Below are 14,087 nucleotides of genomic sequence, written 5' to 3' on the forward strand. Positions count from 1 at the left end.
GCCACCATACCCGGCTAATTTTTTCTATATATTTTTAGTTGTCCGATTAATTTCTTTCTATTTTTAGTAGAGACGGGGTCTCTCTCTTGCTCAGGCTGGCTTCGAACTCCTGAGCTCAAACAATCCGCCCGCCTCGGCCTCCCAGAGACTAGGATTACAGGCGTGAGCCACCGCGCCCGGCCCAAGCAACCTAATTTTTAAAAAAATGGGCAAAGCATTTGAACAGACACTTCACCAGAGAAGATATATGAATGGCAAAAAATCACATGAAAAGATACCCAACATCATTGGTCATTAGGGGAATTCAAATTAAAATTCCATTATACACTTATTAGAATGGCTATAATTTAAAAGATTGACCATACTGAATTTTGGTAAGAGTGTGGAGGAAATGGAATTCTTCAACACTGCTGATAGGAAACTAAAGTAGTACAACCACTTTCAAAATTAGTTTGGCCTGTTCCTTAAAAAGTTAAATATATGCCACTGTATGATCTATGTGTTCTACTCCTAGGTATTTACTCCAGAGAAAGCATATATTCACACAAAGCCTATATCTGTATATCCATATTGTACATAAATGTTCATAACAGCTTTACTTGCAATAGCCAAAAACTGGCAACAACCGAAAAGTTCATCAACGAGTGGAAGGGTAAACAAACTGTGGTATATTCATATAATGGGATTCCACTGAGGAATAAAAAGGAAGGAATTACTGATACATGCAACAACATAGGTGAATCGCAAAATAATTTTACTGATTGAAAGAACACCGACTTAAAAAATTGAATGATTCCATTTATTTAAAACTCTAGAAAACATAAACTATTATATAGTGACAGAGAGCAAATTAGTGGTTTCCTATGAAGGAAGGAAACTTCAAGAAGCAGAAAGGAGAGACTACAAAGGAACAAGAGGAAACTTCTGGGGGTGATGAATGTGTTCATTATCTTGATTGTGGTGATGGTTTTCAGGGCCTATACAAATTTCAAAACGTATAAAGTTATACATACAGTTTATTGAACATCAATTTTACCATAACAAGACTGTTTTAAAAAACAGAAAATGATTTTTTTTAAAGAGGGTATCTCGCTGTCACCCAGGCTGGAGTGCAGTGGCACAATCATAGCTCACTGCAGTCTTGAGCTCCTGGGTTCAAGCGATCCTCCCACCTCAGCCTCCCAAAGTGCTAGGATTACAGATGTGAGCCACCTCACCCAGCCAGAAAATGCTTTCTGAAAAAGAGCAGGGTACATACATATATAACTAGGCCCCTGATCTATGTAAGTTTTACAATCTAAGGCATAACATTCATAGGTAAAGGCATGCAAAGGATGATTCTACCAAACACCTAAATCATGTCAACATGCTACTTGTAATTATATTGACAACAAAGTAAAATTTATGTTGTCTCCATTTTATCTCCTCACAACATTAAGATCTTATTTCTGCTCAAAATTCATTACAAAGTACAATTTTACAGATAGAAATATCATAAAACTAATAATCATTATAGAATTCCACGTGCTTTAGAAAAATCTTAACAGCTACAGACAAGCCAAACCTGGGAAGTTTAACAGGTATAGGATAGCAGAAGTGCGTGGGCTTTGCAACTAGATAGCTCTGAGTTCAAATATCAGCTCCACCACTTACAAGCCAGGGAGGCTGGGAGATGCTGTCAGTATCACTGCCCTCAGCTGTACGAAAGAGACAGTAACAGTTGCATTGCCGGATAGATTAAGAATTGAGTGAGATATACAGCATATGAAAGCACGTTATAGATACTTAACAAATATTAGCTTCCCTTCCCTTACTCTTGCACTAACTCATGTCCTTTCATTCTGGCTTTGAGTTTGGGGTTCCAACCTGAAACACAAAACCAAGTCAATTTCTGATAGGATTCCTAGCTTGTGATGTAAAACTCACACTAAGATAATTTCTCAAGTAGAAAGTCCCTGTTTCGAGTTTGTAATAAGACCTAATGTTAAGCAGGTTCAATCTAATTTGTATTTCATTGTAGTGATCCCAGATAACTCTCCCTATAAAGATTTAAGGAATTTTCTTTTCTCATATTCCCATGGTTAATGTTTATTTGTGTATCTTTATATTTTTAGACCTCTTGTTGCAGGGGAATGAATCATGGTTTTAAACTCTACTATTAAAAAGGTAATTTCTTGCGTATTAGCAAAAGTAGTGTACTGATAAAATTCTTGATCATGGTTGCTACATATAAGGAACTTAGACTTCTTCAAAAATAAGCTGTCTTACCAGCAGCAGGGAAGGCAGTAGTTTTCTTTGTGTGGATATGATAGGTATTCTTTATAGAAGATTCCAGTAGCCTTTCCCACGGTTTCTTTCATTTCATTTCTCAAAGTCTGTGTTGGCGCAGCTCACCCTTGCAGAGGGCCCATTCAGGTCATTTACAGTGTTTACTTAAACTGGTAATTACTTCTCTTCTATCAAATGATTCCCTAGTTGCCACTTGCCTCTCCATTTTCCCTGATCTTTTATAGAATTTTAAAATGCCATATAGTAGAAGCCTCTATAATAAAGTGTTTTAGACACTTGGGGAAAAGTATACTATCCAAATCTAGAACTGAAAACTGAGAATGAAAGGGGATACCAATCTCTTGACTTCCTAACTTGTGAGTCATCTATCTATGAAACGTTATTGAAACCCCACATGATGCTGTGAACAGCAGTACAATAAGGACGTGTTCCTAGAGCAACAAAATTTTAATAGTCGAAGGGAACATACAGTCATATTTGGAAGACAAGACACTCGAATGTAAGCAAGGTACTAACATGGACGTGATTGCTGTGGACTGGACATGTTGAAGAAGGTGGAACTGCATGTGATCTTACGGGCAGGATTTGGACGGGAAATGAGGAAGAGGAAGGACACCTTAGACAAAGCCTGAAGAAGAGGCAAGGGTTTGGAGGCTGGGATGAACATATCCATGTTTTGGGCCCCCCAAATACGCCAGGTCTTTGTTCTCAGCAGATGACCTTACTGAGAGCCTGAAGCTATCTGATGTCATCTTTCCCCTCTTCTTCAGCCTTTCCTCTTTTCCTCTAGCTTAAAAGGAAGTAGGTTAACTCTTCCTGTCAGTGACAAGCTCCCCGGCTTGTGTGCTGGATAAAACTGTACCTTTCTCTTCCCTCTAGGTCAGTGGTTTTCAAGCTTCCACATCAGAATTATCAGAGAGTTTGTTAGAATACAGATTGCTGGGCTTCAACCCCAGAGTTTGTGATTCAACAGGTCTGGGTGGGGCCTGGGAACCTGCGTTTCTAACAAGTGCCCAAGCGATGCTGATGGTCTGGGGACCACACTTTGAGAAGCACTGCTCTCAGTCCTTGCCCCATCCAATATTCCCTTTTCTTATCTTCATGTGTTTCTTCTTCCTTGGCTGTACTGACTTGCCTGCTCACATGCTCAACTCTTCCAAGTTAGCTTCCCCGTAGTACACATACCACGTCTCTCTGTCCCTTTACTGCCAACATTCTTGTGGGTGTAGACACTCTCACTGCCCCAGCTGCCCTTGTGATATGACCTTTCTCCTAACAGTCACTGGAACTGCTCTGCAATCTGCTTCACCTTCAACAATCTGCAGCAGCTGACCACTCTCTCCTTGAAACTCTTCCATGAGGGGGTGGTGTTTTCCCACACCACCTGAGTCATCTGTCTGGCTCTCCAGTTCCTTTTCTGGCCCCTTTTACTGCTCCTGACACATAGACATTTTCCAAGAATCTGTCTTTGGCCATCTTCTCTTCTGACTTTCCAATTCCCATAGTTATGTTCTTATTTCTTGATTTTGATTTCCAAATCTTCTAGTACAACATTTTTCTGAGATTTGAACTTTGATTCCTAATCTCTTATTAGTTATTATCACGTATTTGTTCTACAACCACCTCCAGTGTAGCAATTTCCAAACTGCTATCTCTTACTCTGCCTCTGTTTTCTTAGCATCCCACATACAGTCACTTCTGTGGAATGGCCCCATATTTGCTCACCATTTTTCGCTCTCATTCAGGCCTGGACTACTTCTTTCTCTCTTTCTGGAACTACTGAAATGGCTTTTTCAAAATCCAAAGGCCCTTGTTATTGTAAAATAAAATATAGACACGTTAAACAATAAACCACATGAAAAAAAGATAGGCCTTAATTATTATGAGGCCAACACCCTTGTAATCACCACCCAGATCGAGAAATAGAACTTTGCCTGACACCTTCATGTGCAGGTCCCATTCACCTCCCTCTCCACCCCAATGTGACGACTTCTTAACTGGTCTGTTTGCCTCTAGTCTCTCCCTATTCATCACAAATAATTCAATTTGCCTAGACACATCTTTTCTACTTCTGTCTTTGATTACTTCTTCCCTGCTTTTTATACCTGGAATGCTCACTTCAACTGTTTTTCTTTCATTGACTTTAATTTACTAGGTCACAACTCGATGGCCACCTCCTTCATGAAGCTTTCTCAGATCCTTCCACCTTAAATGGCTGATCTCTTTATACTCACATAGCATAATTAACTCAATTAGAGGAGACTCTGCCTCGTATCTTGGTAGCTGGGGAAGTGTCTCTCTCTTGTCTAGAAATCTTGAACTTCCTAAAGGTAGAAACCTCACCTTACTCATTCTTAGAACCCTTAAAGAGCCTATCACAGTGCCTTACACATAGCATACACTAGATTTCATTTTATCGAATTGAACTGAATAATACAAGTTGAACTAGAATAGCAGCTTAGTGAAATATTTTATACAAAGATGTTATTCATTAATAAAATTAATTCTATAACCTTATTTAAAGAAGACTGTATGTAAGACAGATATAGCACATGCGCACATATGTGCGTGCACACAAACACGTACACACATACACAAGTCCAGAAAACATAACAATGCTATAAAAGAGATCCAAGCAATATCTTTAGATCTTCATTTTCTCACCTAGTCTAGAACTAGTATTTCTCACCTGGGGTAGTATTGACAGTTAGGAAGGACAATTCTTCATTGTAGTGGACTGTCCTTTGTATTGTAGGATGTTTTCAGTCCCTGTTCCTCTTGGGATTATAAAAACCCTTAGCTATTGTGACAACCAAACAAAAATATCCCATATGATTACAAACAGTGCAGAGGTAGACACACAGTCCACCTCTGGTTGAGAACTACGGTTGGATTAACACTAAAGCTTTTTCCACCTCTGGTGTGTGCTTCTTCCTGAATCCCAACAACTAAAGGCTGTGATGTAGACAAGAAACTAATCAGAAGAATTACTCTCCTATCTGTCCAACTTTCCCTGTCCAATGCCAGTCACATCTTCATTAAGATGACACCATAGAAATTCAGAGTCCAAAGTGGGGAATAAAGCCCTGACATGGAAGGTAAAAAATACTTCTCCTAAGGACAGACAGAGGATATCCACAGATTTACGTCTGTGCTTTCAGTTTACTAATCTAAGCAGCAATCTAGAGATATAAAATGGGTTTATCAAAGTGTGGTCTGTGCTCCAGATATATTAGGATCACCGGAAGAGATTGTTAAACTGTCAGATTCATGAGCCTCAACCCCATGGAGTCTGATTCAGCGAGGTTGGTCTGAGGCCTGGAAACCTATGTTTTTAAAAGAAAGTTCCACAGGTGATTTCCATGAGGAAAGGTCATGAACCCCTTGGAGAAACCCTGTTCCAGAAGATCTCTACATATTTGGATTTAGGTTTAGAACATTCTTTAGCCACAGGTCTAGACTTTAGTTCCAAGAATCAAATTTCTTATGTTCAAAAGGGGAATTTTAAAGAGGGCACCACTCCAGAGAAATAACAGTTGCCCTAAATACAGACTTTATTAAGAACACATCCCTTAGCTAAGGGAAGGAAACAACATCACAGATTAACCAAAACAGGATTTCACATATTTAAAGTCCTTGAAACAGATGACCTGATCAACTTTGCTGCTTCTATCATCAAACAAAATTAATTTACATTTTTAGACTAGGAATAAGGCTTGGAGAAAGGTAAGGGGGAAGTAAAATTGGATCTCAATTAAATTTTTACCTTAGAAGCCCTACAAGATTAATTGACTACAGACAATTGAGAGTTGACTGGGAGTCAGGTTCTTTTCTCTCTTTGTAAGTACGTGGCATTTGTAAAATAAGCAAGCGAATACAGTGAATGGAACTGGCTTTAACGAATAGAAATCTGAACAACTTTAAAGCAATGGAACATGATGGAATTTAAGGAGAAACTCTCAGAGAGGACTCTAGTTCAGCAGTTCCCAAATGAGGGCTCCAGACCAGCAGCATCAGAGTCACCTGTCAGAAACGAAAAGTCACGGGCCCCACTTCAGACTCTCAGGGTGTGGGGTCCAACAATCTGTGTCATAACAAACTCTGCAAATGATTCTGATAATAAAGTTTGAGAACTGTTGCTCCAGTTTATCACTTATATGTTTCTGGACTGACTTTAAGGCTGATCCCAGCTCTGTGTTTTTGTCTGGAATTTAGCTGAAATAAACTTATTCCAGAGTCCAAAAGGAAGACAGATTTGCCTAACATTCAGACCTCCCCCATGTTGGTGACTGGTGTATTCTGCACTGGTTAAAGAGGACTGCACAGGGTCTTGAGATCTTAGAATGAAAAGTACTAATTATTTTACTAATTATATTTTCCATCTCAACTATCTCTGATTCTATGATTATGACAGCTGATTAACTTACATGGTAGCAAAACAAAGTGACAACAAACTATGAGAACTAATGGATTGGAAATTATAATTATGTGCCATTTGATATGAGATAACAAAATTAATTATTGCTTTTTGGTGTTTCTGTTTTCTTTTTTCTTTATTTTTCAAACTTAATGTACTTTCAAGTGCAGTGTATTTTTAAATATAGGAATTCTTCCTATTTCTTGCCACTATAAACTATTAATATCATATACAAAATAACGGGGTAAACATTATTCTGATCTAGAATTAGGGTAGCAGTGTAGGGTGACCCACTAAGAGGTGTTTCAAAAGATAAGAAAAGCTTCCAAATTCTTTTAAGAACTTGATTTTAAAATCTGACAAAGATTGCATGATAAAGAAAACTCTGGACCAATTTTACTGATGAAGATCAATGCAAAAAGTCCAGATGACATCATACACTGTTGGTGGGAATGTAAAGTGGTCCAGCCACTTTGAAAAATCGTCTGGCAGTTCCTCAAAAGGTTAAATATAGAGTTACTATATGACCATATAGACCCAACCAAAATGAAACATCACAAAATCTTGTACATAAATGTTCATAGCAGCATTATCCCTAATAGCCAATACATGGAAACAACCCAAATATCCGCCAACTGATCAATGGGATAAATAAAATGTATAGCCATATAAATGGAATATTATTCAGCCATAAAAATGAATGACAAACACCTTGATGCATGCTACGACATGAATGAACCTTGAAAACACTATGTTAAATGATTGAAGCCAGACTCAAAAGACCACATATTGTATGATTCCATTTATGTAAAATGTTCAGAATAAGCAAATGCATAGAGACAGAACATAGATAGTTGTTGCCTAGCCGTGGGTAGGAGGAAAAGTAGGGGGGTGGTAACGAGTGATTACTAATGGGAATAGGGTTTCTTTTGGGGTGATAAAAATACCCTGTAATAGATTGTGATGGTTGTACAACTCTGTAAGTATTCTAGAAGCCATTGAATTGTATACTTTTAAGTGGGTGACTTATATAGTATGTGAATTATATCTCAATAAAGTTGATATTTAAAAAATACCAGATAATATATTATTAGAATATAGCAGCAAATTAAAAGAAGAATTAAAACACCATGACCAAGTAACTAGAAATGTAGAAATGTTTTAATATTAGGAAACCTTTTAAAATGATTTGTCATTAGGGGGGGAGAGGGGGTAAGGACAACATACATAACCTAAACATTTGTACCCCCATAATATGCTGAAATAAAAAAAAATGATTTGTCACAGAAGTTAAATAAGAAAAGCAATTTGGTCATCTCCATTGATGCTGAAAAGACATCTGCTAAAATTCCATATTTATTTACGATAAAAAAATCTCTTAAAAATAGAAATCAATACAAGAATTCCTTAACAAGATAAAAAAATATATATCTCAACCCAAAAGCTAATGCATGCTTAATGGAGAAACATTAACAGATTCTCAACAAAGTCGTACTCAAAGATGCCTATTATTTAATAATCATTGTAAAAACTTTTATCCAATAAAATTATTCAAGAGAAAGAAAAAAGAGGTATAAGAATCAGAAAGAAGTCAAAATTGACATCATTTGAAGATGATAATGATTGTTTATTTGGAAAATTCAAGAGGATAAACTGACAAACTATTAGAAATATAACTCATTGAGGTGACTAAACATTTACTACACCAAACACTATAGCTTTGTGTTTTATATATGCAAATAAAACCAGTTAGAAAACATAATGGAAGAAAAGATCCTATTTATAAGACTAAAAAAAAAGATAGTTTCCAAAAATAAACTTAACAAGAGAAATGAAAATGCTAGTGAAACACCTAAAAAAACTTAAATAAAAACACTCATGTTCTTGAATAGGAAGACTCAAAGTTTTTAAAAAGTCAAGTCTCAGCAAATTCATTTATAAATTTATTTCAATCACAATGAAAATGCCAATATAATAAAAAATAACAGAATTTTAGAAAATTCTAAAAAAGAATAATGACATTAGTCTTAACAGATACGAAAATATATTGCAAAGTTATAGTTAACACAGTGTTTGGTAGGGTCATACGAATAGACAAAATCCACTTCTGAAAATTTGTTCTGTAGATATACTTGCAAACATAGTTTATGGACAGATGTGTTTCACTGTAGCATTGTTTGAAAGCAAATTAATGTCCATTATTAAGGTAAAAATCAATGATCATTTAGTGAATCATGATGGGCCATTTTCTAAAAAAATTTTTAAAGACTATCCCTGTCCCTTTTTAAGTGAAGAATTCCTTTCAAAATAGACATTTTTATTGGTATATAATTTATGTGATATAAAATTCTGTGAAGGGAGAAAGATTTTTCTCTTAACACTGGAAGACATGTTCACAGAGAATACACTAGTCTGACATGCACACCTGGCTATCAGCACAGGCTATTTTTGGTGGCAAGATTTTGACCTTGGTCAAGATTAGGAATGGGAAAGTCTGAAGAGTCAACACAGTGTTATCGTAAAAGGAAAGGCCTTAATTTTTAATTTACTGTAGTTTAAGAGGGTCCCTAAAAAAAATAGCATCTCCAAATTTTAAAATCTGGCTCATTTTAACACAAAAAGGGCAACTCTATCAGAACATCTGCAACACAGGATAACTTTCCTATGTGAGTTGGTTTCTTCAGTGCAAAACACTAAATAGTAATGACATGAGCCCTTCTATAAAATTGTCAAGCAAATCAACAATGTTCTATATCAGAAATAGAAAGTACACATAATAATTTCATTTTATCATATCCAAGATAGCAAAGGAAGGAAACAGGACAGTGGCATCTCTAGAATTCTCAGCAGTTCTCAAGATTCTTTTACTGTAAGTCTAGCAAAACTCACTCACAGGTATATTTTATCAGAAAATTTCTTAAAGAGAGCCCTCAGCTTCCTTATCTCAGTTACCTTCTACTAACCTTCCTCTTCAACCTGACAAAGAACAGATAAATGCCTACTCACACTGTCAGTTTGTCTACAGACACTACATGCGCATGCCTGAGAAGAAGCCAATCCTGAAATGAAAGTCAGCTATCTGATATAGAAACTGATGTCAGAATCTCCAGAGCTTGACTTTCTTCTACTAAAAATTGTTTGGTTCTATAAACCTTATGGATTCACGTCTTTCAAAATGTGCTCCAAATACAAATCTTTCAAATACAAAGCTTTCGTATACCAAGGATAAAGCCTATTCATTGCTTCAGGGAGTAAGAAAACATATTAAGCAGAATGATTGCCTTCGAGAAAATTACCTGTCTTCCTCCCTAGGATGTAAACTCCAAGAAGGCATGGACTTTCTCAGTCTTGTTCACCACTACACCTCCAGCACCTAGGATGGTACTTGGCAAACAGAAGGTGATCAAAATACTTGTCAACAAGTGAATGATCCAATGAACACAGAAACAAAGCCAACGTGCTTTGAATAATAAGAGAATGTGCCACATTAAACTGAGGTACTATTCTAAAGCCAATGGAAGTTAAAAGAAAGAAAAGATTAGGGTGGGCTGAAAGAGAAGGCAGGGGGAAGTGGTACTTGGGCCATCCTGAAAGGAAGGATTTGGATGGACAAAGAGGAGGGTAACGAGATTGGCAAAGACCAGAGCTGGAAAGAGCAAATATGTGGGAGGCGAGTGAGGTGGCTTGGGTGGCTGAAGGAGGAGGTGGAGGTTTGATGGCATGAGGAGCGGAGGACAGACTGCAGAAGGCCTGGAAAGATCAGCCGTTGGATCCCACTTGGTTGCGTTGTACATTTAAATAATCATTTTCCACATCCCCAATTTAACTTCTAAAGGAAACTGAGCCTAGAAAAGACACACATCTTAAAAAGCAACAGGGCAAGGGGACCAACAGGCAATCCTGGAGGCCCACATAAAGGTAAAATTTGGGTTATAAAAAAATCTTAAAATAAGTTCCATAGTTTACTAAAATTCAGTTTATTAAAGAATAATAAAAGTCATAAGCCTAAAATTCACTAGCAACTTTCACACAAAGATAAACTCTTAAGTGAAACGTACTTTTAACATCACAGCAGGGTAAATTTAATAGATCTTTTAAAAAAATTATAACTTTCAACTAATATTAACCAGAGAATGACGCTATTCACTAATTCTGGAAGACCTAGAAATACTTAGATGTCAAAAGCACCTAATGGTTCTTTGTTAGACAGTCACAATTTTGAAGACAGCTTCACATAAACCCAACACTTGAGATGCTGTAAATATCCTTGCTCTTTCATCAATCTCTAGCTATATTTAGAAGCATAGTTTTCTTTCGTTCAAGAATTACTCTCGATAACTCCATATTTATATTCCCAAAGGTAGAGTACTTTGGACATATTTGCTAAATGAATGGATGACTGCATGGATGGACAAATACACATCAAATGACTGCATTAAGATCTTTGAGATGTAATGAATATAATGCTTCATGTATTAATATATGGATCCTAGATCCCACCAGGGCTAAGGCCTCCAGACTTTCACAAACATATTTTTCATATTTAGCAACAATCAGACTGGCATTAAAATGGATCAGAGGGAGCAAGAAAGTTTGGCACATAAGGGAAGAGAGTTACTCCAGGCAAGGAAGGTGGTTCTTATGAAAGCAGAGGTGGATTTACCATGAGGCTAATGAAGCTTCGGTGTCAGAGCCTCTCACTTGCAAGGCCCCTCCCAAAGCCCTTCAAGGAGCCTTAGTAATGTGTTCACAGGGTCATATGCTTCTGTAAAATTTACTAACGTAAGGTATAATCAAATTCATCCTTCTAAAGAGGGCCTCGAAATAAGTTTCAGGCCCCACACAACCTGGGTCTGTCCCCGTATAAAAGGTAAGAAGAGGTTGGTAGCCAGAAAAATGCTGGTAGTTACTGAAAACAAGGTCAGAGTAGTGGGAACAGGAGCTGGGGCACCAGTCAAATTTCTGGGCAGCTTCTTATTTCTTTTTTAAAAAGAAATTTTGTGAGCCATTTCTTAGGCTCACAGTTCTCATATCACTACTTTCCTTTCAGCTTATACATCTTCTTTGCAAATGAAGTCACAAGAGACATTCAGCTATTACAAACTTCATGTCAAGCTTTGAAGAGCTTTTTAATAGCAGAAATATTTGGCTCACGTGTGGGCTTTGTAGCTATGGTAAATACCTCTTAGTTATCTGTCGCTACTGTTATCCCACACCTCCAATTTGGAGGAAAAATTCTGCACATGCATTAAGGCACTAAAAAAGAATATTGAATTATATCTTAGTTCTTTTGTGAATGGTTTCCTTTTATTTCTTCTCTCATGGAACTAATACTTTCATCACATTGTACTGGTTATGGGTGGGAAAGTGGTGGATGGAGGAGAATGCTGATTATTACATCACTGGTTGGCAGTTTCTCTGAGCTTCTTAACAGTGAAGTGGTCAGGTAGCTCCTTAATATAAGATCAAGGCATTTCAAAGACTGACTCATCCACCTGTTTTCTAGCAAGTGCTTTAGCAGACTTTACACGAAATTCTTGCAGTGGTTAAAAGAGAAGAGACTGACCACAATTAGTATGAGATTAAGACAGAATAAAATCCCTCATCTTGAAGGTTCCTGTAAGATTACTGACATATAGACTACATGTCCAGGTACATATCAGAACAATATGTTTAGAAATAGCATTTTTGAGAGCAGAAAAACAGAAACAAAGGCCATGTATTAAGCATTTGGGCTATGACCTGTGTTGCACAATGACATTTTGCTTCATGTAACTTAATTATTTTATGAAACGACGATAGAAAATACTATTGCACTTCGTACTTTAAACACTTGACATTTTTATTCCTCAAACTGCAACATTTTAGAAGTCTAGATATGTTTATTAATTAGTGATTATTAACACCCAGTAAACAACATTATGTCTTGTAAAAACACAATCTCTCTTCACAGCATGAAGCTGAAATCTATTATTTCCTGATTCCATATGCTGAAATACACTCAAATGGTCACAAATGACCATAAGCATTAAATAAATGTAAATGAGGATGACAAAGAAAATGTGTTTTTGATTGATAACTAAAAGACCGGGTTGAAAATCATGTCCAAAAATGAAGCCCTCTCCAGAAGGGTATGGCTGTCCGCACTGTGGAGGAAAGTGCCCTAAGAATGGAGAACACACAGGTAAGGGCAGACTTTTCTCTTTCTCTGAACCCCCCAGGGTTCTCTGGGAAGCAGAACTGGTTTGTTCATTTATATGAGAAACAGAAAGCCTGCTGCCCCCTGTGCCATCCGCCTACTCTGAACATTCTAATGCAGGATTTAAAACATATATACGGATACTTCATCACATTCACCAACTAACATAACAGAAAAACATTATTGCTACTCCATGGCTCTCACACCAATACGTCAACCACTTAGGTTTTTAAGCATTGTAGTAAATCGTTGTTTAGCCACCCTTTTTTTTCTTTAATCAAACTGGGCAGCTGGGGTGGCAGAGTGTCCTCAACATAGGGAAAACTCGAAATACTAAGGGATGACAGATTAACAGTAATAAATAAAATAATAAATATGAATTTCAACTTAACTGAAAATACCAAGTTATTCTACCTAGGAGTACTTAAAAAGCTCTATAAATGGCAAATAGTTTATGTATTAACATTTATATCATGAATTATCTTCAAGTCTTGGGATTTTTTGGTGAGGGAGACAAAGTAAGATTGTACTAGCAAAATGTTTACATTCAGCAGCTGACTCCTGGGTATGCATAAGTTCACAGTACCATTCCCTCCACTTCTGTGTATCACTAGTAATAAGACATACTGACACCATGAACATGATGCACTGTTGTATTCTCGTCAAAAGGCAGAACTTCCATCCAATCATGAGTAAATGCCAGACAAACCCAAATCAGAAGGCATCTGACCAAACAAGTGATTAGTGCTCATGCTAAGTGTCAAGGTCAGGAAAGACAAGGAAAGATGAATTCTTTCAGATGGCAGAAATCTAAAGAAAAATAATAACTAAATGCAATGTGTGATCGCAGATAGGATGCTGCAACAGAAAAAAGGCCTTGGTGGAAAAACTGGTGAAATTAGAATAGGTCCATTAGTTTAAGTTGATCAAATTATATCAATATTAATTTTACTATGGTTATGTAAGACGTTAACATTAAAGGAAGATGGGTGAGGAATATACAGAAACTTTCTGTACTATTTTTCCAGCTTCTGAAGTCTAAAATTGGATCAAAATAAAACAAATTTTTAAAATGTTATAGTACATGATCCAGCCTATCTCTCAAAGGATTCTATTTATTTAGCATCATAAATATTTCAATCATGAGTTCACAATTTGAAGATTTTTTAAAATGCCGAAGAA

The 14,087-nt window shown here is 36.8% G+C and overlaps 1 protein-coding gene across 1 annotated transcript in view; it reads right to left on the reverse strand.

Moving 5' to 3' along the window:
- The window catches only part of CAMKMT (calmodulin-lysine N-methyltransferase), a 387,185-nt gene that overhangs the window by 35,824 nt on the left and 337,274 nt on the right, over positions 1–14,087 (reverse strand). The window lies entirely within an intron of this gene.

This window comes from Propithecus coquereli, unplaced genomic scaffold, assembly GCF_000956105.1.
Source record: "Propithecus coquereli isolate 6110/MARCELLA unplaced genomic scaffold, Pcoq_1.0 Scaffold43, whole genome shotgun sequence".
Taxonomy (NCBI): domain Eukaryota; kingdom Metazoa; phylum Chordata; class Mammalia; order Primates; family Indriidae; genus Propithecus; species Propithecus coquereli.